This window comes from Nerophis ophidion, linkage group LG20, assembly GCF_033978795.1.
Source record: "Nerophis ophidion isolate RoL-2023_Sa linkage group LG20, RoL_Noph_v1.0, whole genome shotgun sequence".
NCBI classification, from domain to species: Eukaryota; Metazoa; Chordata; class Actinopteri; order Syngnathiformes; family Syngnathidae; genus Nerophis; species Nerophis ophidion.
Window position 1 is genome coordinate 5313399 of NC_084630.1, and position 26948 is coordinate 5340346.

The following is a 26948-nucleotide window of genomic DNA, read 5'->3' on the forward strand; positions in this document are numbered from 1 at the left end:
AAAAACCATGATTTTTAAGTTCAATTATACAAAATTAGCTCAAATGCTCGCATAAAATGTTAACATGCTAATATTAGCATTCTACCATAGGAAGCGTTGGCATACTTCTAAGATGGAGACAAATATATATACTTTTTTTTTTTTTTTTTATTAATTTTGGCCAAAGGGGGCAGGCGCATTTAAATTTCATATACAGACTTGTTATTTCATATGTTGACCAGAGGGGGAGCACTTCAATTTGTTTTACGCACACTTGTTATTTCTAATGTTGGTGGCGGCAAGTATCAAAAACCATGATTTTTAGGTTCAATTATACAAAATTAGCTAAAATGCTCGCATAAAATGTTAACATGCTAATATTAGCATTCTATCATAGGAAGCGTTGGCATACTTCTAAGATGGAGACAAATATACATACATATTTTTTTTTTTTAATTAATTTTGGCCAAAGGGGGCAGGCACATTTCAATTCCTTACACACACTTGTTATTGCATATGTTGACCACAGGGGGAGCACTTCAATTTTTTGCACGCACACTTGTTATTTCTAATGTTGGTGGCGGCAAGTATCAAAAACCATGATTTTTAGGTTCAATTATACAAAATTAGCCAAAATGCTCGCATAAAATGTTAACATGCTAATATTAGCATTCTATCATAGGAAGCGTTGGCATACTTCTAAGATGGAGACAAATATATATACATTTTTTTTTTTTTTTATTAATTTTGGCCAAAGGGGGCAGGCGCATTTCAATTTCTTACACACACTTGTTATTGCATATGTTGACCACAGGGGGAGCACTTCAATTTTTTTACGCACACTTGTTATTTCAAATGTTTGGTGGCGGCAAGTATCAAAAACCATGATTTTTAGGTTCAATTATACAAAATTAGCTAAAATGCTCGCATAAAATGTTAACATGCTAATATTAGCATTCTATCATAGGAAGCGTTGGCATACTTCTAAGATGGAGACAAATATATATACTTTTTTTTTTTTTTTAATTAATTTTGGCCAAAGGGGGCAGGCGCATTTCAATTCCTTACACACACTTGTTATTTCATATGTTGACCACAGGGGGAGCACTTCAATTTTTTTTACGCACACTTGTTATTTCTAATGTTGGTGGCGGCAAGTATCAAAAAACATGATTTTTAGGTTCAATCATACAAAATTAGCTAAAATGCTCGCATAAAATGTTAACATGCTAATATTAGCATTCTATCATAGGAAGCGTTGGCATACTTCTAAGATGGAGACAAATATATATACTTTTTTTTTTTTTTTAATTAATTTTGGCCAAAGGGGGCAGGCGCATTTCAATTCCTTACACACACTTGTTATTTCATATGTTGACCACAGGGGGAGCACTTCAATTTTTTTTACGCACACTTGTTGTTTCTAATGTTGGTGGCGGCAAGTATCAAAAAACATGATTTTTAGGTTCAATTATACAAAATTAGCTAAAATGCTCGCATAAAATGTTAACATGCTAATATTAGCATTCTATCATAGGAAGCGTTGGCATACTTCTAAGATGGAGACAAATATATATACATTTTTTTTTTTTTTATTATTTTTGGCCAAAGGGGGCAGGCGCATTTCAATTCCTTACACACACTTGTTATTGCATATGTTGACCACAGGGGGAGCACTTCAATTTTTTTCACGCACACTTGTTATTTCAAATGTTGGTGGCGGCAAGTATCAAAAACCATGATTTTTAGGTTCAATTATACAAAATTAGCTAAAATGCTCGCATAAAATGTTAACATGCTAATATTAGCATTCTATCATAGGAAGCGTTGGCATACTTCTAAGATGGAGACAAATATATATACATTTTTTTTTTAATTAATTTTGGACAAAGGGGGCAGGCGCATTTCAATTTCTTACACACACTTGTTATTTCATATGTTGACCAGAGGGGGAGCACTTCATTTTTTTTACACACACTTGTTATTTAATTTGTTGGTGGCGGCAAGTATCAAAAACCGTGATTTTTAGGTTCAATTAAACAAAATTAGCTAAAATGGTCGCATAAAATGTTAACATGCTAACGTTAGCATACTTCTAAGCGTTGGCCTACTTCTAAGATGGGGCCAAGTATCAAAAGCCATGATTATTAGGTCTAGACAAACACAATTAGCTAAAATTCTAGCATAAAATGTTAACATGCTAACGTTAGCATGCAATCATAGGAAGCGTTGGCATACTCCAAGATGGAGACAAATATATATATATATATATATATATATACACATTTTGGCCAAAAGGGGCACATTTCAATATCTTACACACTTGTCATTTCATATTTTGACCAGAGGGAAGAGGGGGAGCACTTAAACTTTTTACACACACTTGTTTTTTCATATGTTGGTGGCAGCAATCATCAAAAACCTTGATGTTTTAGGTTCGATTATATAAAATTAGCTAAAATGCTATTATAAAATGTTAACATGCTAACGTTAGCATGCTAACATAGGAAGTGTTGGCATACTTCTAAGATGGGGACAAATATATATATATTTTTAAATTAATTCTGGCCAAAGGGGGCGCATTTCAATTTCTTACACACACTTGTTATTTCATATGTTCACCAGAGGGGGAGTACTTTTAAAATCGACACACAGTCAACTTAAAAAAATCCCTCGTTTTTGGGACCACCCTAATTTCGATAGATTTCACCACCAGGGGGTGCAATATGAGACATTCTCTATTAGATGCAATGCTTTTCCGTATTGGGACCATGGTTTATGTCCTAACTTGTTCACACCTCCTCATATGGAAGGTACTTTTCCTTGTTGACGTCTCAAGAAGGCTAGAAATACAAGAACACACACACGCGCGCACACACACACACATTTATAAATGGATATGTTTGTGATGAAGGATTTCTCCTGCGTTTAACAAATAAAGAAGCACATCTCCCAGCTTAACCAACAGGCAGGCGCTCCTGCCAATCTGAGGCACCAGCTTAATCCATCTTTTATCCTTCCACATCTCCTGCTCCTGTCAGGCCTCCTCATCGTCACCCTAACCCCTCCTCACGTTAAAGGTGTTGATGAGTCTTTTTCAGGAGATGACATTGTCAGAATCACAATGAAACGGAGAAGAATCCAGAAGGAGAGGATTTATAGGACAAAAAAAATCCGCATTAATTTGATCCCAACCATCAGATCGTGGACCTATTCCAATGCTGTGAACAATTTCTAGAGTTCACCCAGGTTTTTAAAATTTTTTTTCTTCGTATAAACATGAGCCGCAAAAGTCAAACAAGAGGGACTTCAGCAAATCCTGTGTCACTTCAGATCAGTAAATGTTTGATGGATGAACTAAGGGAGTCAGTTTAGGTTGAAAAACCAAAAAAACGGAAATGCTGATTATCGGTCCTGCTAGACACCGACCTCTATTTAATAATACAACTCAAACATTTGACAACCAAACAATTAAACAAGGCGACACGGTAAAGAATCTGGGTATTATCTTCGACCCAACTCTCTCCTTTGAGGCACACGTTAAAAGCGTTACTAAAACAGCTTTCTTTCATCTCCGTAATATCGCTAAAATTCGCTCCATTCTGTCCACTAAAGACGCTGAGATCATTATCCATGCGTTTGTTACGTCTCGCCTCGACTACTGTAACGTATTATTTTCGGGTCTCCCCATGTCTAGCATTAAAAGATTACAGTTGGTACAAAATGCGGCTGCTAGACTTTTGACAAGAACAAGAAAGTTTGATCACATTACGCCTGTACTGTATATACCTTTATATACATATATACATACATATATACCTGTACTGGCTCACCTGCACTGGCTTCCTGTGCACTTAAGATGTGACTTTAAGGTTTTACTACTTATGTATAAAATACTACACGGTCTAGCTCCATCCTATCTTGCCGATTGTATTGTACCATATGTCCCGGCAAGAAATCTGCGTTCAAAGGACTCCGGCTTATTAGTGATTCCTTAAGCCCAAAAAAAGTCTGCGGGCTATAGAGCGTTTTCATTTCGGGCTCCAGTACTCTGGAATGCCCTCCCGGTAACAGTTCGAGATGCCACCTCAGTAGAAGAATTTAAGTCTCACCTTAAAACTCATTTGTCTACTCTAGCCTTTAAATAGACTCCCTTTTTAGACCAGTTGATCTGCCGTTTCTTTTCTTTTTCTCCTATGTCCCACTCTCCCTTGTGGAGGGGGTCCGGTCCGATCCGGTGGCCATGTACTGCTCGCCTGTGTATCGGCTGGGGACATCTCTGCGCTGCTGATCCGCCTCCGCTTGGGATGGTTTCCTGCTGGCTCCGCTGTGAACAGGACTCTCGCTGCTGTGTTGGATCCGCTTTGGACTGGACTCTCGCGACTGTGTTGGATCCATTGTGGATGGAACTTTCACAGTATCATGTTAGACCCGCTCGACATCCATTGCTTTCCTCCTCTCCAAGGTTCTCATAGTCATCATTGTCACCGACGTCCCACTGGGTGTGAGTTTTTCCTTGCCCTTATGTGGGCCTACCGAGGATGTCGTAGTGGTTTGTGCAGCCCTTTGAGACACTAGTGATTTAGGGCTATATAAGTAAACATTGATTGATTGATTGATTGAATTATTTTTGTGCGGTGAAGCGCTGACAAAAAGAGGGAAAATAGTACCAGAAATTAAATGTGTTAAAATTGGCTCGAGTAGTGGGTTCTGGTTTGAAGGATTCACATTTTGTTTTTCTTTTTGCCATTTTTTTATCCGTTTAAAACAATTTCAATACTATTTGATGCACACCTAAAGTATTTGAACGCATGTTTGAGATCATTAGGAATACATGATAGACAATGCATTTAGTAGTGCAAAACAACAAAAGTGAGAAAAAAGGAAACGGCCATGGGTTATCCACGATTGACATTTTTTTCTGATTGTGATAAAAAATGAACCGTCAGACCCAGAGTTCATATAAAGCACCCTGCTATTTATTCAGTGACATTTTCCAAAATATGTTCCACGGACAGCAAGGTAAAAATTATTTAAAGGGGAACATTATCACCACACCTATGTAAGCGTCAATATATACCTTCATGGTGCAGAAAAAAAGACCATCTATTTTTTTAACCGATTTCCGAACTCTAAATGGGTGACTTTTGGCGAATTAAACGCCTTTCTATTTATCGCTCTTGGAGCGATGACGTCAGAACGTGACGTCACCGAGGTAATAAAGCCGCCATTTTCTCAAACACATTACAAACACCTCATCTCAGCTCTGTTATTTTCCGTTTTTTCGACTATTTTCTGGAACCTTTGAGACATCATGCGTCGTCGGTGTGTTGTCGGAGGGTGTAACAACACTAACAGGGAGGGATTCAAGTTGCACCACTGGCCCAAAGATGCGAAAGTAGCCAGAAATTGGACGAAATTTGTTCAAAATACGAGGGGGAAAGCCGACGAAATGGTCAGTCGTTTGTTCCGCACACTTTACCGACGAAAGCTATGCTACTACAGAGATGGCAAGATTGTGTGGATATCCTGCGACACTCAAAGCAGATGCATTTTCAACGATAAAGTCAAAGAAATCTGCCGCCACACCCCCATCGAATGTGCCGGAGTGTCTGCACATTTTACCGGCGGTGCTAAGACACACATGGCACAGAGATGTATGGATAACCTGCAGATGCATTTGCAACGATAAAGTCAACTAAATCACAAAGGTTAGTTTTGTTGATGTTGTTGACTTATGTGCCAATCAGACATATTTGGTCGCGGCATGACTGCCAGCTAATTGATGCTAACATGCTATTTAGGATAGCTGTATGTACATTTGAAACTATATTTACATCCAGCGTTTCCCTCCACCCACATTTAATGCCAAACAAACACTTACCAATCGATGGATTTAAAGGCCTACTGAAACCGACTACTACCCACCACGCAGTCTGGGTACACGACGAGTTGAGTTTATACCAAAATGGATACATGGATGATACAGCAGAGGATTGGCAGAATGTCATGTGGTCAGATGAAACCAAAATAGAACTTTTTGGTATAAACTCAACTCGTCGTGTTTGGTGGAAGAAGAATACTGAGTTGCATCCCAAGAACACCACACCTACTGTGAAGCATGGGGGTGGAAACATCATGCTTTGGGGCTGTTTTTCTGCTAAGGGGACAGGACGATTGATCCGTGTTAAGGAAAGAATGAATGGGGCCATGTATCGTGAGATTTTGAGCCAAAACCTCCTTCCATCTGTGAGAGCTTTGAATGGTTGACCAAATACTTATTTTCCACCATAATTTACAAATAAATTATTTAAAATTCCTACAATGTGAATTCCTAGATTTTTTTTTTCGCATTCTGTCTCTCACAGTTGAAGTGTACCTAGGATGAAAATTACAGACCTCTGTCATCATTTTAAATGGGAGAACTTGCACCATCGGTGGCTGACTAAATACTTTTATACATACATATATGGTATCGCAGCAGAGTGTGAAGCGACCGGAATGAGAATCAGCACCTCCAAATCCGAGTCCATGGTTCTCTCCCGGAAAAGGGTGGAGTGCCATCTCCGGGTTGGGGAGGAGACCCTGCCCCAAGTGGAGGAGTTCAAGTACCTAGGAGTCTTGTTCACGAATGAGGGAAGAGTGGATCGTGAGATCGACAGGCGGATCGGTGCGGCGTCTTCAGTAATGCGGACGTTGTACCGATCCGTTGTGGTGAAGAAGGAGCTGAGCCGGAAGGCAAAGCTCTCAATTTACCGGTCGATCTACGTTCCCATCCTCACCTATGGTCATGAGCTTTGGGTCGTGACCGAAAGGATAAGATCACGGGTACAAGCGGCCCAAATGAGTTTCCAGGTCTCTCCCTTAGAGATAGGGTGAGAAGCTCTGCCATCCGGGAGGAACTCAAAGTAAAGCCGCTGCTCCTCCACATCGAGAGGAGCCAGATGAGGTGGTTCGGGCATCTGGTCAGGATGCCACCCGAACGCCTCCCTAGGGAGGTGTTTAGGGCACGTCCAACCGGTAGGAGGCCACGGGGAAGACCCAGGACACGTTGGGAAGACTATGTCTCTCGGCTGGCCTGGGAACGCCTCGGGATCCCCCGGGAAGAGCTAGACGAAGTGGCTGGGGAGAGGGAAGTCTGGGCTTCCCTGCTTAGGCTGCTGCCCCCGCGACCCGACCTCGGATAAGCGGAAGAAGATGGATGGATATATATATATATATATATATATATATATATATAGGCTTCACGGTGGCAGAGGGGTTAGTGCGTCTGCCTCACAATACAAAGGTCCTGCAGTCCTGGGTTCAAATCCAGGCTCGGGATCTTTCTGTGTGGAGTTTGCATGTTCTCCCCGTGAATGCGTGGGTTCCCTCCGGGTACTCCGGCTTCCTCCCACTTCCAAAGACATGCACCTGGGGATAGGTTGATTGGCGACACTAAATGGTCCCTAGTGTGTGACTGTGAGTGTGAATGTTGTCTGTCTATCTGTGTTGGCCCTGCGATGAGGTGGCGACTTGTCCAGGGTGTACCCCGCCTTCCGCCCGATTGTAGCTGAGATAGGCGCCAGCGCCCCCCGCGACCCCAAAAGGGAATAAGCGGTAGAAAATGGATGGATGGATATATATATATATATATATATACACACACACACACCTGCCATTTGGCACTATTTTAGTTCAGCCTTTGTGTTCACATCTCGCCGGATCATTGTCTTTGATGTCGTTACTGCCTCATTAAGACTTTGGACTGCACCTGCCTCTATGTCTCCGCATCCTCAGCGAACGCTGCAAAACGTGACACAATACATCTTTTTACACTTCAAATTTGACTTCAAACTTTAATTACGACGAATTCACCAGCTATTGAAGTACTTTTATTTGCTTTCTCACCAAGCACTTTGTTTGACTCTCCAGTCTCTTTGACCATATTGAATAACTCTACTTAATGACTTTAAGGACCAGCACGGTGAGACACTAATTCCACTTAGGAGGTTTAGGAATAGAAGCCCCCGCTGGCTCTCTCCTGGGACAAGGCCTCTCCTGTCTATTTATCTGACCTCTGACCTGTGGGCTCCTGAGGGTGACACCATGTACGCCACTGCTGCTACTACACACATAAACAAATGGCCTCCCTGTTTAAAAGTATTAAGATGCCAGCTTGAGGGGCAAAAAGGAGGGGAACTGTCTGACTCCTGCATAAACGCAGATCACAGTAGGGCCATGGGCGCCCCATTTCGCAAAAAAAAAACACATGTAATATGTCAATGAATGAATAATGGGGTGTTTCAGATTGAATTGTGTTCCTAGCTCATCCCTGCTCTGTCACTGATAAGAATTTACAGGCCTACTGAAATGAGATTTTCTTTTATTCAAACGGGGATAGCAGGTCCATTCTATGTGTCATACTTGATCATTTCGCGATATTGCCATATTTTTGCTGAAAGGATTTAGTAGAGAACATCGACGATAAAGTTTGCAACTTTTGGTCGCTGATAAAAAAGCCTTGCCTGTACCGGAAGTAGCAGACGATGTGTGCGTGACATCACGGGTTGTGGAGCTCCTCACATCTGAACATTGTTTACAATCATGGCCACCAGCAGCGAGAGCGATTCGGACCGAGAAAGCGACGATTTCCCCATTAATTTGAGCGAGGATGAAAGATTCGTGGATGAGGAAAGTGAGAGTGAAGGACTAGAAAAAAATAAAATAAAAAATAAATAAAAAAGGACAAGAAGGCAGCGAGGGAGCGATTCAGATATGGAAGATGCTGTGAGAGGCGCCGTTGCAACCGTGGGGGTGGCAGGACCATTCGGCCAGGCCCAACCGCAACAATGCCCTGTTGCATTATTAAGTTTGAACGCATTTTGTATTATTTCTAGCTCATTTTGGGTTTTTTCGTTGTGTTTTACTTTCGTAGCTGTATGTGAAAGTGAAAGTGGCAGCTTGTTGAATCAACTCGTGCCTTTTTAAGGTATTTTATGCCTTTTGTGTTCTTGTTTTCATGTGTTTTGACCTACTTTTTGTAACCGCACTGCAACCATATAGTTTCCCCATTGTGGGATACTCCTATTCAAGCCTATCATATTATTGGATTGAAATTTCTCACACAGCGCGATGCACTCAACAATAGAAGCTACTGTTTGGTCAAATTACAGGAGGCCTCATGTATTTAGGAGTGCACAAAGAGCTGACGTATGCACTTTTTCAAGGAAAAGTTGTGATATATCAAGTGAAGTGAGTTATATTTACATAGCGCTTTTCTCTAGTGACTCAAAGCGGTTTACATAGTGAAACCCAATATCTAAGTTACATTTAAAGCAGTGTGGGTGGCACTGGGAGCAGGTGGGTAAAGTGTCTTGCCCAAGGACACAACAGCAGTGACTAGGATGGTGGAAGCGGGGATCGAACCTGGAACCCTCAAGTTGCTGGCACGGCCGCTCCACCAACCGAGCTGTACCGCCCCCAAGTGTGCAGCCTCGCACTATGAATGTTCATTTGTGTTTTTATTGCAAAAGCTTTTTTTGACACTGGATTTATGTAACTGATTTTTTTGCGTTTGAATTTTGTGAACATTTTTTTGACAAATTATGCTGACAACGTAACTAAAAAAATGTGGTGTTTTATAATTCAGTGTAAAACAATTCAATCTATAAACATTCAGTGTTTATAAATTCAGAGTAAAAACTTCAATGTATACAAATTCAGTGTATAAAAAAAACAGCGTGTAAAAATTCTGATGTAAAAAGAATTAGTGTATAAAAAAAACAGTCTATAAAAATTCAGTGTAAAAAAATATTTAGTGTAGAAAAATTAAATCTAAAACAATTCGGTGTAAAAAAAATTCAGTGTAAAATAAATTTGGCATATAAAAATTAGTGTATAAAAAAACAGCGTATAAAAATTCCGATGTAAAAAAAATTAGTGTATAAAAAAATCAGAGAAAAAAACTTTAGTGTATGAAAATTCAGTCAATAAAATTCAGTGTAAAAAAAAATTCAGTGTAGAAAAATTCAATCTAAAACAATTAGGTGTAAAAAAAATTCAGTGTAAAATAAATTTGGCGTATAAAAATTGTGTGTAAAAAAATCAGTGTAGAAAAATTCAATCTAAAACAATTAGGTGTAAAAAAAATTCAGTGTAAAATCAATTTGGTGTATAAAAAATTCAGTGTAAAATCAATTTGGTGTATAAAAAAATCAGAGAAAAAAACTTTAGTGTATAAAAATTCAGTGTATGGAAAAATCAGTCTATAAAATTCAGTCTAAAAAAAATTCAGTGTAGAAAAATTCAATCTAAAACAATTCGGTGTAAAAAAAATTCAGTGTAAAATAATTTGGCGTATAAAAATTAGTGTATAAAAAAATCTGAGAAAAAAACTTTAGTGTATAAAAATCAGTCTATAAAATTCAGTGTAAAAAAAAATTCAGTGTAGAAAAATTCGGTGTAAAAAAAATTCAGTGTAAAATAAATTTGGCGTATAAAAATTAGTGTATAAAAAACAGCGTATAAAGATTCTGATGTAAAAAAAATTAGTGTATAAAAAAATCAGAGAAAAAAACTTTAGTGTATAAAAATCAGTCTATAAAATTCAGTGTAAAAAAATTCAATCTAAAACAATTAGGTGTAAAAAAATTCAGTGTAAAATAAATTTGGCGTATAAAAATTATGTGTAAAAAAATCAGTGTAGAAAAATTCAATCTAAAACAATTCGGTGTAAAAAAATTCAGTGTAAAATAAATTTGGTGTATAAAAAAATCAGAGAAAAAAACTTTAGTGTATAAAAATTCAGTGTATGGAAAAATCAGTCTATAAAATTCAGTGTAAAAAAAAAATTCAGTGTAGAAAAATTCGGTGGAAAAAAAATTCAGTGTAAAATAAATTTGGTGCATAAAAAAATCAGAGAAAAAAAACTTTAGTGTATAAAAATTCAGTGTAAAAAAAAAATTCAGTGTAGAAAAATGTAATCTAAAACAATTCGGTGTAAAAAAAATTCAGTGTAAAATAAATTTGGTGTATAAAAAAAGTCAGTACATAAAAATGCAGTGTATAAAAATTCAATTCAAAACAATTTGGTGTAAAAAAAAAATTCAGTGTAAAATAAATCTGGTGTATAAAAATTGTGTATAAAAAAATCTGAGAGAAAAACTTGTGTATAAAAATTCAGTGTATAAAAAAAATCAGTCCATAAAAATTCAGTGTAAAAAAAAAAAATTAGCGTAGAAAAATTTAATCTAAAACAATTCGGTGTAAAAAAAATTCAGTGTAAAATAAATTTGGTGTATAAAAAAATCAGTGCATAAAAATGCAGTGTATAAAAATTCAATCTAAAACAATTCAGTGTAAAAAAGTTGGTGTATAAAACTGCAGTGTAGAAAAATTAAATAGTGCAAAAAAATAAATCCAAAACAATTCGGTGTAAAAAAGTTGATTATTGTATAATATTTTTATATTTTATTTCCATTTATACCCCTATTATTTACTTTTTAAAATTCGATCTTTCTGCTGCTAGAATTTTTATTTTCCTGAGGGAACTCTCCTTAAGGAATCAATAAAGTACTAACTATCTGTCTGTTTAAACAAAAAATGTAAAAATCTTCATAAAATTTTAGTTACGACATGTTTTAGAAGAAAAGACTCTCTCCTCTGTAACCCAAACACTAGTCAGGGACCAATTTGTCCGCACGTTCTTACCAGCGACAGAGCATGACGTGACCAGGAGAATGGGACCCCCAACCTTTTTTCCACCAGGGACCCCTTTAATGTATGCATTCTTTTCACGGACCAGCTTTCTACATGTGGCAGATAAAAACAGCAAAATGTACCCTTTGGCTACAATCTGGCACATTAACATTTTAAATGTCTATTAAAGCACATTGTGCCATGAACTAGAACAAAGGAGCTTTATTACACATCTATTAACAAGATATTGGTGTGTTTAGTGGGACAGGCCTAAGTTAAGGCGGTAGTTTCTAAATAAATTCATGATCAGGAGTATTTTTGGGGTAAAAAAAATGTAGCATTTAATAATGTTACATTTGACATGTGTCATAGTGAAGTGAATTATATTTATATAGCACTTTTCTCTAGTGACTCAATGCGCTTTACATAGTGAAACCCAATATCTAAGTTACATTTAAACCAGTGTGGGTGGCACTGGGAGCAGGTGGGTAAAGTGTCTTGCCCAAGGACACAACGGCAGTGACTAGGATGGTGGAAGCGGGGATCGAACCTGGAACCCTCAAGTTGCTGGCACGGCCGCTCTACCAACCGAGCTATACCGCATAGGGTGCTTTTTTTGCTATCCCAAATGTATTTTGATACTTTTCTAAATAAAGAGGACCACAAATAATGACATTATTAGCTTCATTTTAACAAAAGGTTTCAGGGTACATTTAACATATGTTTCTTATTGCAAGATTTTCCTAAATAAAATAGTGAACGGACAAAACAACTTGTCTTTTAGTAGTAAGTAAACAAACAAAGGCTCCTAATTATTCTGCTGACATATGCAGTAAAACAGGGGTGTCAAACTCAAACACAGAGTGGGCAGAAATTCTAAACTGAACAAAGCCGTGGGCCAAAGTTGAACAACTTAACCTTTTAAAAGGGACCCAAACAAGTTTTACATTGAATATTGAACAAGCAAGGCTTATATAACTTTATAGTGACATGCAAAATCCAGTTTTGTTGGTAGCGGGGGTGTATATTGTAGCGTCCCGGAAGAGTTAGTGCTGCAAGCGGTTCTGGGTATTTGTTCTGTTGTGTTTATGTTGTGTTACGGTGCGGATGTCCTCCCGAAATGTGTTTGTCATTCTTGTTTGGCTTCACGGTGGCAGAGGGGTTAGTGCGTCTGCCTCACAATACTAAGGTCCTGCAGTCCTGGGTTCAAATCCAGGCTCGGGATCTTTCTGTGTGGAGTGTGCATGTTCTCCCCGTGAATGCGTGGGTTCCCTCCGGGTACTCCGGCTTCCTCCCACTTCCAAAGACATGCACCTGGGGATAGGTTGATTGGCAACACTAAAAAATGGGCCCTAGTGTGTGAATGTGAGTGTGAATGTTGTCTGTCTATCTGTGTTGGCCCTGCGATGGGGTGGAGACTTGTCCAGGGTGTACCCCGCCTTCCGCCCGATTGTAGCTGAGATAAGCGCCAGTGCCCCCCGCGACCCCAAAACGGAATAAGCGGTAGAAAATGGATTCTTGTTTGGTGTTGGTTCAGTGTGGTGTAACAGTGTTAAAGTTGTTTATACGGCCACCCTCAGTGTGACCTGAATGGCTGTTGACCAAGTATGCTTTGCATTTACTTGTGTGTGTGTGTGTGTGTGTGTGTAGAAGTCGCATATATTACATGACTGGGCCGGCACGCTGTTTGTATGGAGGAAAAGCGGACGTGAAGACAGGTTGTAGAGGATGCTAAAAGCAGTACCTTTAAGGCACGCTCCCAATATTGTTGTCCGGGTGGAAATTCGGGAGAATGGTTCCCCCGGGAGATTTTCGGGGGGGTGGGGGGGGGCAAGTATGGGAATTAGCGTTGAATGCTGTGATACAGCGGCACCGCCACTGTATAATACCGGCGGGCCAGTTCTAATGTTAATTTATTATTGCCTCAAGGGCCGAATGAAATTACACGGCGGGCCAAATTTGGCCCGCGGGCCAGAGTTTGACACCCATGCAGTAACATATTGTGTCATTTATCATGCTTTTATTTTGTAAACATTATAAAAGACAATCTGTAAAAATGAATAATTAATCCAATTGTTTATTTACTGTTAGAATCTGCTTATTTTCTCTTTTAACATGATCTATTTACACTTCTGTTAAAATGTAATAATCACTTATTCCTCTGTTGTTTGATACTTTACATTCGTTTTGGATCAGGGGTCTCAGACAACCTCCTGACTCAAAACGCCGGACATTTGAGGCATTTAGGAAACCCCGCCCAGACAGCCCGGACAGGCCTGTAAAAGAGGAAATGTCCGGGCAAAAGAGGACGTATGGTCAGTCTATATTAGCTGCAACCCGAGTGAACAGAATGCTAATGCTAACAAGCTAATGCTAAAGTGATTAATGTGTTTGTGTTGTCGGCGTGAGATAAACACTGACATGTATTATTTATATATTGTTATTTACAGTTAAAATAGACCTCAAGGAATCACCTGACCCTCAGGACTTTATAATTTACTGAGAGGATGACTTTATGACTGTTGGACATAGGGTTGTATGATACACCAGTAAAGAAATTGAAGAATGGATTCAGTTTGGTTTAAAAAATTAAGCTAAATGTGAAGTTATAACACTAAAAGGCTCTCAGGAAGAGGTACTTTAAGACATGGCTAGCTAGCGGCTAAAGTCCAGCCCCAGTCGGCAGTGTTTTAGTCACTTCTAAATCACTAATCCTCGCCTCCATGGCGACAAATAAAGTACGATTCTTACAAGTATCATCCCTGCAGGACGAGGAATAGCTAAACATGCTTCACTACACACCATAGCTCACCGGTATCACAATGTAAACAAATGCCATTGGTGGATCTACACCTGACATCCACTGTAATGATACCAAGTACAAGAGGGTATTTAGTCGATTGTGAAGACTGGTGGGCACAGTGCTGCCGGGAATGTCCCTTCGTGGATGCGTAGACATGAATACAGCAAGAGGCAAGATATAATAAATGTATTCTAAATAACAAAAAGGTGCTCTGAACAGAAACACTGGAGCTTAGGAAAAGGCAAACCAAAAACGACAGTATGAGAACTAGGAAGTAAAAGTAAACAACTAAGCTGGCAAGAAAGCACACAAAAACAGAAAAACAATTCCTCGGCATGTGAGCTGAAATAAAAAAATGGTTAGCGTAAAAGCTAGTGGGAATATACATACCAATTGCGTGAAAGCAAAACGATCAAAACCAGCCGTATACAGTTGCGTGAGAGCAAACTATAAACCCAGAAAGAAATGAACAAAGAGGCTGGCTTAAATAGGAGGGTGATTAGACAAAACAGGTGTGTGTGGACCGGGAGTAGCAGGTGGACTGATGAGTTACCATGGTGACAGGCTAAACAGGAAATAGACAGTCACTTGACGAAAAGTGATACAAGAATGGAAAAAAAAACTAATAATATGTGTAGATCCGAGCAGCGGATCGCAACATCGATATTACTATGATTACATCGATAATTTTTTTAGCATCACAAAATCTTTTTTTCCTTTTTTCAAATTGTATAATATGTTTATAAACTCAGGAAATATGTCCCTGGAGGCATGAGGAATTTGAATACAGTGGGGCAAAAAAGTATTTAGTCAGCCAGCGATTGTGCAAGTTCTCCCACTTAAAATGATGACAGAGGTCTGTCATTTTCATCATAGGTACACTTCAACTGTGAGAGACAGAATGTGAAAAAAAAAAATTCAGGAATTCACATAAAGAATTTATTTGCAAATTATGGTGGAAAATAAGTATTTGGTCAACCATTCAAAGCTCTCACTGATGGAAGGAGGTTTTTGGCTCAAAATCTCACGATACATGGCCCCATTCATTCATTCCTTAACACGGATCAATCGTCCTGTCCCCTTAGCAGAAAAACAGCCCCAAAGCATGATGTTTCCACCCCCATGCTTCACAGTAGGTATGGTGTTCTTGGGATGCAACTCAGTATTCTTCTTCCTCCAAACACGACGAGTTGAGTTTATACCAAAAAGTTCTATTTTGGTTTCATCTGACCACATGACATTCTCCCAATCCTCTGCTGTATCATCCATGTATCCATTTTGGTATAAACTCAACTCGTCGTGTTTGGACACAGTGTGTTGTCAAGCTTATGAGATGCGATGCAAGTGTAAGCCACTGTGACACTAATGTTCTTTTTTATAAATGTCTAATGATAATGTCAATGAGGGATTTTTAATCACTGATATGCTGAAATTATAACTAATATTGATACTGTTGTTGATAATATTCATTTTTGTTTCACTACTTTTGGTTTGTTGTGTGTGGTGTTTGTGTCTCCTCTCAATTGCTCTGTTTATTGCAGTTCTGAGTGTTGCTGGGTCAGGTTTGGTTTTGGAATTGGATTGCATTGTTATGGTATTGCTGTGTAGTGGTTTGTTGGATTGATAAAAAAAAAATAATAATTTAAAAAAATATATATAAATGTAAAAAAAAGAGAATCGATTCTGAATTGCACAACGTGTTCGAATCGATTTTTCCCCACACTCCTTATGGTAACCAACTGAGAGGTGCACAAACAGGAACCGAAGGAGTCCTAAACCAACAGAAAACACAAAAGACTCAAAAATCGAATCATAATATGATCCGGGCAGCGGATCGTAGCACTTATTATACTCTAAAAATGTTGGATTTACTTAAAAATGCATTCATTTAGTTGTATTCAGTCTTAAAAAAAAATATTATACGGCTCTCACGGAAATACTTTTTAAAATATTTTGCTTGTATGGCTCTCTCAGCCAGAAAGGTTCCCGACCACTGTAATAGTCTGGTTATTTACATGATATCAGTGGAGAAATAACATATTTCCTTGAATTGCCGCAGGACATATAGTATGCACCTGCCTTGAAATACTGCCGGGTCAAACTTGCTTCGCAAAATAATTAGCGCATGCTTAGTATTACCGCCTGGTCAAACTCGTGACGTCACGAGTGACACTTCCCCTGTCATCATTTTGGAGGAGGCTGATTTCAATACCGGTAATTTGAAATCGCATAAAGGGAAGAAGATTAAGGGCTATTCAGAAAGATTTAAGGTCCAAGCTTACATCACACTCAAATTTTTACTGCACACCTTTGGTAAGTGCCGGAGTGAGAAGAGGTTTTAAAATGATTAGCGCATGCTTACTTTTACCGCATGCCTTTGGTAAGCGCAGGGGTGAGAAGAGGTTTTAAATTAATTAGCGCCCCGGCGGCAATTCAAGGAAATACGGTATACTAAACAACTTATCAGTGTAAGTTGAACTGGGAAATGCGGTGGAGACACAAACCACACACTTTGACAGGAACCTCTAGTTCCAGGAACTAAAGGTTCCAGGACCCTAAAGCTCCTGAACTTCTGGTTGGAAAAGGGCCAAGCAGTACGACACCCAAAGTTGTCCACACGCTGCAAACAAAAAAACCACACCAAACTGCAACGAGCGCTTGGCCTGCTTAGGGCGTGAGGGGGTAAACTAATTGTTTCTAGACAAGGCGACCTGAGAGGCGCCGGAAGGGAGGACTGGAGCGAAGGAGACGAGGAGGAAAGCAAGGGGGCCATAAATTAACCAGGTGCCGGATATTCACTTTCCACATGGCTTTCACTGTGGACACTTTATCTCTTTTCTTGTTTAGACCACACACACACACACACACACACACACACACACACACACACACACACACACACACACACACACACACACACACACACACACCTCCAATATGTGTGCTGATGTCCAGTTTCAATGATATCACCTTTAAGAGGCACTCTGCAAAACAAACCACTTAATAAGCAGGCGGTAATGGAGGCTGCAGGTCAGGCTTTACGGTCCTATCATTAACACACACACACACACACACACACACGCACGCACGCACGCACGCACGCACGCACACACGTCCCCATTGTCTGGCCAGTAGTTATTAGCGCCCATGCTAACAGAGTTTACACATAAGTGACCTTAATTAAGTGGCTAGCGCCATTAGCCGCCCGGCTAAGAGGCTCAGAGCTACCCATCTGCATGTGAATGTGTGCGTTTCTATGCTAATGGCTTCTCCGAGGTGTGCGGTGGAATACTAACGAGCGGCTGCACGCCAGGGCAAACACTTTAGATAAGTTACTCATTGGGACAGATATAAAAACAGGACGCGGCGTTTGAGGCCTACTTTGAATGGAGTCTTGCCGCCGTTAACATGCACGCACACACACACACAAAAACATATACATAAAAATACACCCACAAATAACAATGGTGTCTACAAAGGACTATTAGGGCCAAAAAGGGGAAAAACATGTTTACTATGAGAATAAAGTCTGATGTCTTGAAGAGCAAAGTTGTAGATTTTAGAAAAGAACCATAAAAAAAGTTTACAAAAAAATAAATAAATATATATACACACACACACACACACATACATATATACATATATATATATATATATATATATATATATATATATATATATATATATATATATATATATACATACATATACACATATATATATATATATATATATATATATACTAGATACATACACATGTATATATTATACATATATATATATATACATATATATTATACATACATACATACATACATACATACATACATACATACATATATATATATATATATGTAGTTTATCTAGGACGTATTCACAGGGCTTCCCTTTTTCCACATTTCAAGTTACAGCCTTTTTCCAAAATGCAATAAATATTTTTTTGTCCTCAAAATTCGACAGAATACTACAATATACCTTGTTGCTTTTTATTTCTAACACATTTCCCCCCCAAAAATTTACATTTAAAAAACAGATACAACTTTTTTATCATTATGAGGTATTTTGTTCAGAATTTTGAGGACAAAAACAAAGGAATGAAATTTTGGGTAAAAAATAAATACCTTTTTTTAATTGTTTAAAAAAAAACTCTTCATATACGACTTAATTTTGTAATATTAAAGATAAATAAATACAACTGTTTTGTAAAATATGACACATTTGTCTTGAAAATAAACCTTTTATTCCCAAAACACTATTATTTTTCAAACCTTAATTTCATCTCATAATTTTAAACCTCACTCTTGAAGTATAATTTGAAAAAAAAATGTCTAAAATATGACTTTTGCTATAAAAAAATACATAATTTTCCTAGAATATATATATTCTTTTTTCCATACAGCCTATGTTTTGGTTAAAAAATATTATTCATTTATTTTTTTAGAATAAAAATTTCTTTTGTCAAAAATATGAGACTTTCCTTTAAAAAAAATAAATTGCTTTACAGCTTCATGTTTCCAACCGTATCCTCACAGCAATAACATTTAAAAGGTGTTTTATTTTTAATATTACAATGTGAGTAGTCTTTGCTTGCAAATTCAATCCAATAATAATGATTTGCCTCACCTGAGTACAAGTCCAGTCGGGCTCCTTGTATGTTTTCATTGTCGCTGTAGCTAATGGATTCTCGCCCCGCTGCTTCGTAAAGCTTCCAAAATGGGGTCATGGGGTCAAAGGTCGGCCCTCTGCCTTTGATGTGACCCGGACAGGGAGGAAGAGGAAGCGGAAGGAAGGAAGAGGATTCTTCATGGACTAGTTGTAAAAGACACTTGGTGAGAGTCAACATGTTTTATAGAACAAATCTCCGGTTTAACAGCGCTTCACTTCTTTTTACACTTTACGGCAACAAAATAAACCTTACCTGTATAATACAGTTATTAACGGATCTATTACATTTTTCATACATCGCTGCCGTTAAATCCCGCACATTAAAAAAAGGAGTCTTCATCCACTAGGGCGGTAAAGAGGTTAAAAGGTGCACAATGTGTTTTTCTCATCTTCAAAACAAACACTCTTGCTCCAACATCTCACACGAGACCTCTCACGCCACCTTTCACCTTCTCGTCCAGTCATCCTCTGTGTTTAAATTCATTAGTGAGGAAAAGCGGCCGACCTTTGAACACACACACACACACACACACACACACACACACACACACACACACACACACACACACACACACACACACACACACACACACAATAATTGCATTTGATTGGACTTGCATTAAAGTGTAAACGTGTTGAAGTGGGACAGCAGTGTTATTAGAGTGTGCAGTATCATTAGACAACTTATTGGAGGAGCACAACACATTTACTGGGAAGAGCCCCCAGGCACGCACACACACACACACACACACACACACACACACTAATTCCCCTGCCCTCACCATGACACACACACACACACACGCACACAAACACAAACACATCAATTGTTCTTACGGACTTAATGATTGTCGGCTTTCTTGTTACCTCCACCAAGGAAATACAGTGGGGCAAAAAAGTATTTAGTCAGCCAGCGATTGTGCAAGTTCTCCCACTTAAAATGATGACAGAGGTCTGTCATTTTCATCATAGGTACACTTCAACTGTGAGAGACAGAATGTGAAAAAAAAAATCAGGAATTCACATTGTAGGAATTTTATAGAATTTATTTGTAAATTATGGTGGAAAATAAGTATTTGGTCAACCATTCAAAGCTCTCACTGATGGAAGGAGGTTTTGGCTCAAAATCTCACGATACATGGCCCCATTCATTCTTTCCTTAACACGGATCAATCGTCCTGTCCTCTTAGCAGAAAAACAGCCCCAAAGCATGATGTTTCCACCCCCATGCTTCACAGTAGGTATGGTGTTCTTGGGATGCAACTCAGTATTCTTCTTCCTCCAAACATGACGAGTTGAGTTTATACCAAAAAGTTCTATTTTGGTTTCATCTGACCACATGACATTCTCCCAATCCTCTGCTGTATCATCCATGTATCCATTTTGGTATAAACTCAACTCCTCGTGTTTGGAGGAAGAAGAATACTGAGTTGCATCCCAAGAACACCGCACCTACTGTGAAGCATGGCGGTGGAAACATCATGCTTTGGGGCTGTTTTTCTGCTAAGGGGACAGGACGATTGATCCGTGTTAAGGAAAGAATGAATGAGGCCATGTATCGTGAGATTTGGAGCCAAAACCTCCTTCCATCAGTGAGAGCTTTGAATGGCTACACACACACAGCTAACCTAAATAGCATGTTAGCATATATTATTACCACTCCACGCAAGTCAACGGCATCAACAAAGCTCACCTTTGTGCATTCAAGCACAGTATAAAACATTTGGTGGACAAAATGAGACAAAGGAGGAGTGGCATAAAAGACGTCTTTCTGTGGCAGTGTTGGAGAAAGTTGTACATGTAAAACTACGGTTTGATTAATTGACTGAAACTTTTATTAGTAGATTGCACAGTACAGTACATATTCCGGACAATTGACCACTAAATGGTCACACCCGAATAAGTTTTTCAACTTGTTTATGTCGGGGTCCTTGTTAATCAAATTCATGGTGGGTTCAAAGACAGTTGAAAATAGGGGGACAAAACGGCGTTGGCCAAATACTCTCATCAGTGAAGCATGTTTATAGTAAACAGTGGGATTTCTAACGTTTAGAACAGTTTGTGTCATGTTTGTCCCCCTACACATACCATATTAAAACAACAAATATATATTTCTCCCTCCATCCATCCATCCATCATCTTCCGCTTATCTGAGGTCGGGTCGCGGGGGCAACAGCCTAAGCAGGGAAGCCCAGACTTCCCTCCCCCAGCCACTTCGTCTAGCTCTTCTCGGGGGATCCCGAGGCGTTCCCAGGCCAGCCGGGAGACATAGTCTTCCCAACGTGTCCTGGGTCTTCCCCGTGGCCTCCTACCGGTCGGACGTGCCCTAAACACCTCCCTAGGGAGGCGTTCGGGTGGCATCCTGACCAGATGCCCGAACCACCTCATCTGGCTCCTCTCGATGTGAAGGAGCAGCGGCTTTACTTTGAGTTCCTCCCGGATGGCAGAGCTTCTCACCCTATCTCTAAGGGAGAGATCCAAACTCATTTTGGCCGCTTGTACCCGTGATCTTATCCTTTCGGTCATGACCCAAAGCTCATGACCATAGGTGAGGATGGGAACGTAGATCGACCGGTAAATTGAGAGCTTTGCCTTCCGGCTCAGCTCCTTCTTCACCACAACTGAAGACGCCGCACCGATCCGCCTGTCGATCTCACGATCCACTCTTCCCTCACTCGTGAACAAGACTCCTAGGTACTTGAACTCCTCCACTTGGGGCAGGGTCTCCTCCCCAACCCCCTCATCTTTTTAAATTTTGGAAAAAGCTCCAAGGAACCACTAGGGCGGTGCTAAAGAGCCGCAGGTTGCCGACCCCCGCTTTAGTGTGTTTAGCCGGACAACTATGGAAGTTTGTACACACCTTTCGAGAACCTACAAGCACTTATCGGTAAAACTTGAGCAATATTTTATTGAAAAACATGGCTGCCATCAGGCAAAACGTCTTTGACGGGACATGGGCGAGACTTCACAACTAACTGGCTATACGTGATTTTAAAACCGTGGTACGTGTACCACTAGTAATGCGCAGGTTCCAGCTAGTGGTACTTCAAAGAATCACTTGATTCAAGTACGGTGTTTTATTTTCTGTATTTAAACACAGTGATACTGTTCAAACTGTGTGTAATGTTAGCGTGGCCAAAGATAACAAATGTACTTTTTACTTTCTATTGAATACTTATGCCTACCATGCCCCTGTACTTTAATGGAAGTCATTATGGTAGTATTTGGAGAGCTGAGTTCAGTTTTTTTGAGGTGGTCTTTTTTTCAGACACTGAATGGGAATTTCGTACGTGTCTATGACAGGGGTGTCCAAACTTTGTCTAGTGAGAGTTGCACACATTAAAAATTGAAGGCTGCGGAGGCCACTTTGATACATTTGCTACTTCAAAGATACTAGAAACAATACAATGTATAGGTCTATCTATATATGCTAAACCAGGGGTCTCCAAACTTGTTGACTTGGGGGCCACATTGGGTTATATATATATATATATATATATATATATATATATATATATATATATATATATATATTTTAGGGCTGGGAATCTTTGGGTGTCCCACGATTCGATTCAATATCGATTCTTGGGGTCACGATTCGATATCGATTTTTTTTCGATTCGATTCTCGATTCAGAAACGATATTTTTCCAATTCAAAACGATCCTGTATTCATTCAATACATAGATTTCAGCAGGATCTACCCTAGTCTGCTGACATGCTAACAGAGTAGTAGATGTTTTTTTTTAAAAAGCTTTTATAATTATAAAGGACAATGTTTTATCAACTGATTGCAATAATGTAATTTTTTTTTTACTATTAAAGGAACCAAAAATATGACTTATTTTATCTTTGTGAAAACATTGGACACAGTGTGTTGTCAAACTTATGAGATGCCATGCAAGTGTAAGCCACTGTGACACTATTGTTCTTTTTTATTAATTTTATAAATGTCTAATGATAATGTCAATGAGGGATTTTTAATCACTGCTATGCTGAAATTATAACTAATATTGATACTGTTGTTGATAGTATTTATTTTTGTTTCACTCCTTTTGGTTTGTTCTGTGTGGTGTTTGTGTCTCCTCTCAATTGCTCTGTTTATTGCAGTTCTGAGTGTTGCTGGGTCAGGTTCGGTTTTGGAATTGGATTGCATTGTTATTTATAAAAACGTGTTTGTTTTTTTTAATACTATGACTGTAGTTGTAGCACTGATGCCATTTAACCTGCAGAAGCACACCCGACGAGCGTTTTGTCGCCATTTCAGTGGGTTTGCGTGGCTGCGGCTACAGACGATGTGTATTAAATAAAAAAATAAAAAAATATTTTTTAAAAATGATTCGATTCATATTCAAATCGATTTTTTCCCCACACCCCTAATATATATATATATATATATATATAGAAATTCCGAGCGGATTGATGTCACGTTATTGATGGGAAAATGCATTTTTTTAGACAGACAATGTGATTTGCGTGAGCGGCGAGGAGACACCGAAAGAATCAAGCAGTATAAAATGGATTAGACAGGGCAGATTTAATTTAAAAAATAAAATAACTTTTTTTTTTTTTGAGTTGTGACTTTCTGCTGGCCGTAGTTTGGGGACCCCCGTGCCAAACTACCTGAAAACAACATCCACATCTTAGCTGTGTTTGTCAGTAACAATGAATATTCTACGTAGTTCTGCCCTAAATTTTCGGTCACTTTCTAATACCAAAGACTATAAAAATGGGACCCATTACCTCCCTGCTTGGCACTCAGCATCAAGGGTTGGAATTGGGGGTTAAATCACCAAAATGATCCCGGGGCGCAGCCACCGCTGCTGCTCACTGCTCCCCTCACCTCCCAGGGGGTAATCAAGGAGATGGGTCAAATGCAGAGAATAATTTCACCACACCTAGTGTGTGTGTGACAATCATTGGTACTTTAACTTTCACTTAACATACAAATGGCTAAATTAACTGCACATATCAATACTACAGTAGCATTGGCCACTTGGCGAGAAACATAAAACTTAATCGGTACTTGATACTTGCTAACTGTTAGCATGCCAACTTTTTCTGGGCTAATTTTGCATGCAGTTGCTTTATAGTCATATAACTTGGTACTTGATGCTTTCTAGCATGCTAACAATAGCATCTAAGTATCAACATCCACACAAAATTTCGCTCAAAATTGCATGTTCTACTTTTTCTGTGTCGTCCTCTAATCCGGCGTGTGTTTTATTTTGGCCTTTAAAGGCCTACTGAAAGCCACTACTACCGACCACACATTTTGATAATTTATATATCAATGATGAAATATTAACATTGCAACACATGCCAATACGGCCTTTGTAGTTTACTAAATTGCAATGTAAAATTTTGCACGAATAATCCTGTTGATAACGTCGCGGTAGGATGACGCGTGTGCGTGACGTCACAGATTGTAGCAGACATTTTGTTCCAGCCCGATCCCAGCTATAAGTCGTCTGCTTTAATCGCATAATTACACAGTATTCTGGACATCTGTGTTGCTGAATCTTTTGCAATTTGTTCAATTAATAATGGAGACGTCAAAGAAGAAAGACGTAGGTGGGAAGCGGTGTATTGCGGCTTCCTTTAGCAACACAAACACAGCCGGTGTTTCCTTGTTTACATTCCCGAAGGTGAAGCTTTACTATGAAACAGAGCGGTCAAGCGAACATGGTTCTCTACCACATGTCAACCGGCAGGTTTCGGTGATAAAATTGTGGTAATAAGTCGGCTCTTACCGTAGACATGAGCGGATAGCTTGCGTCACTCCTCGTGCACCTGTCCAAGAGGCAGCTGCGGACTCTGTTCTCTCCTCCGACTGGCCGCCCCTGAACGTGGGATGCTTCCACTGTGGAGGAGGGGGGAAAAAAAGCTCAGCCCGGCCCGACCGGCTGCCTTCGCTTCGCCTCCTCGAGAAACATGGCTTCCCTCAGAGACACTGGCGGTCACCACACCCGTGGCAACACTCCTCCGACTTCCAGGTACAACTATATAATCTCACTAAAACACAAGTAACACAATAAGCACATTAGGGATTTTCCAGAATTATCCTAGTAAATGTGTCTAATAACATCTGAATCGCTCCCGCTGCCCTGTCTTTTTTGAATATTTTTATTTTTTTTCTAGTCCTTCACTCTCACTATCCTCATCCACAAATCTTTCATCCTCGCTCAAATTAATGGGGAAATCGTCGCTTTCTCGGTCCGAATCGCTCTCGCTGCTGGTGGCCATGATTATAAACAATGTGAGAATGTGAGGAGCTCCACAACTCGTGACGTCACGCGCACATCGCCTGCTACTTCCGGTACAGGCAAGGCTTTTTTATGAGCGACCAAAAGTTGCGAACTTTATCATCGATGTTCTCTACTAAATCCTTTCAGCAAAAACATGGCAATGTCGCGAAATGATCAAGTATGACACATAGAATGGACCTGCTATCCCCGTTTAAATAAGAAAATCCCATTTCAGTAGGCCTTTAAAACGTGTCATGGGCCAATAAAAACTAAGCCGCGGGCAACAAAAGTCCCCTGGGCCACACTTTGGACACCCCTGGTCTATGACAAGTAATATTATTCATTAAAAAGTTGACATGTACAGTAAATAATGCTTCTTTATTCTATTTTATTTTCTATTTTCATTATTTTTTTATGGAAAAAAATGGTTCAAATCCCTGAAAAATTGGTAATGTGTAAAGTCCACCTTTCAGTTTACTATCACACCGTTATTAACACACACTAACAGATCACCAGTGACTGTGGGGTCATTTGTAGGACACTTTCTCAGCTGTTGTTTTTGCTTGTTGTCCACTCCATCCTCCCTCATCTTCTCCACTGACTTCACCTTCTAGAATAACATAATTTCCTCCCACCTCCCCCTCAACATTATCTTTGTGTCTCACACACACACACACACACACACACACACCCCTCCCTTCCTCCTTCTCCTCGCCTCTGTCTTTCCCTCTTTCATTTGTTCTCCACTCGTTCGTCCGCTCTCTTCACTTTGAGCCAAATAGATTTTCAATTACTGTGCTGAGTGCCTGGAAGCTTCTATATTTCCCAACCTGACCCCAATACAGCCTAAGTCACACACACACACACATGCGCACGCTCTTCTCATACACTTCCGCCTCCACTTACAGCCTAATGGAGTGGTGGCGAAAGTCTTCAGAACCGCCAAAGAACCAGGCGGACCACCTGATACACGCTTTGAGGAAATACGTTGCATCAAGTAAAGACGGCATGACTAAAATATACACACTTGAAATAAAATATGTCATCGAATCAAATCAAAATTCATTTATAAAGCACTTTTCTTACATAAAATGTAACGCAAAGTGCTTTACAGACTTAAAAACTATACCCCAATGACCCGCACCCTTCATTATCACACACACAAACACACACGTGCACACGTAGGAACAAATGAATGAATGGCTGAGTACAGAGGAGACAGGTGAGTAAACACTATCACAGGAGCCATCTGCACCAGGTCGTCATCAGACCATGGCCACAGCACGGCCGATAACCCCTGATTATCGCTGGAAAGTACATATAATAAAACCTTTAAAATAATAAAAACCATGAGGAGAGATAAAGGTTAAAATACATGTAGTGTGAATTGTGAATTATATTTATATAGCGCTTTTCTCTAGTGACTCAAAGCGCTTTACATAGTGAAACCCAAATATTTAAATTACATTTAAACCAGTGTGGGTGGCACTGGGAGCAGGTGGGTAAAGTGTCTTGCCCAAGGACACAACGGCAGTGACTAGGACGGCGGAAGCGGGAATCGAACCTGCAACCCTC

The 26948-nt window shown here is 39.4% G+C and overlaps 1 long non-coding RNA gene across 3 annotated transcripts in view; it reads right to left on the minus strand.

Annotated features, from left to right (window-relative positions):
• Window positions 1–26948, minus strand: part of LOC133538672 (uncharacterized) — a 146848-nt gene that overhangs the window by 38318 nt on the left and 81582 nt on the right. For all 3 annotated transcript variants that reach the window (XR_009803080.1, XR_009803079.1, XR_009803078.1), the window contains exon 6: window positions 24879–25140. This is a non-coding gene — a long non-coding RNA (uncharacterized LOC133538672). The remainder of the gene's footprint in view (window positions 1–24878; window positions 25141–26948) is intronic.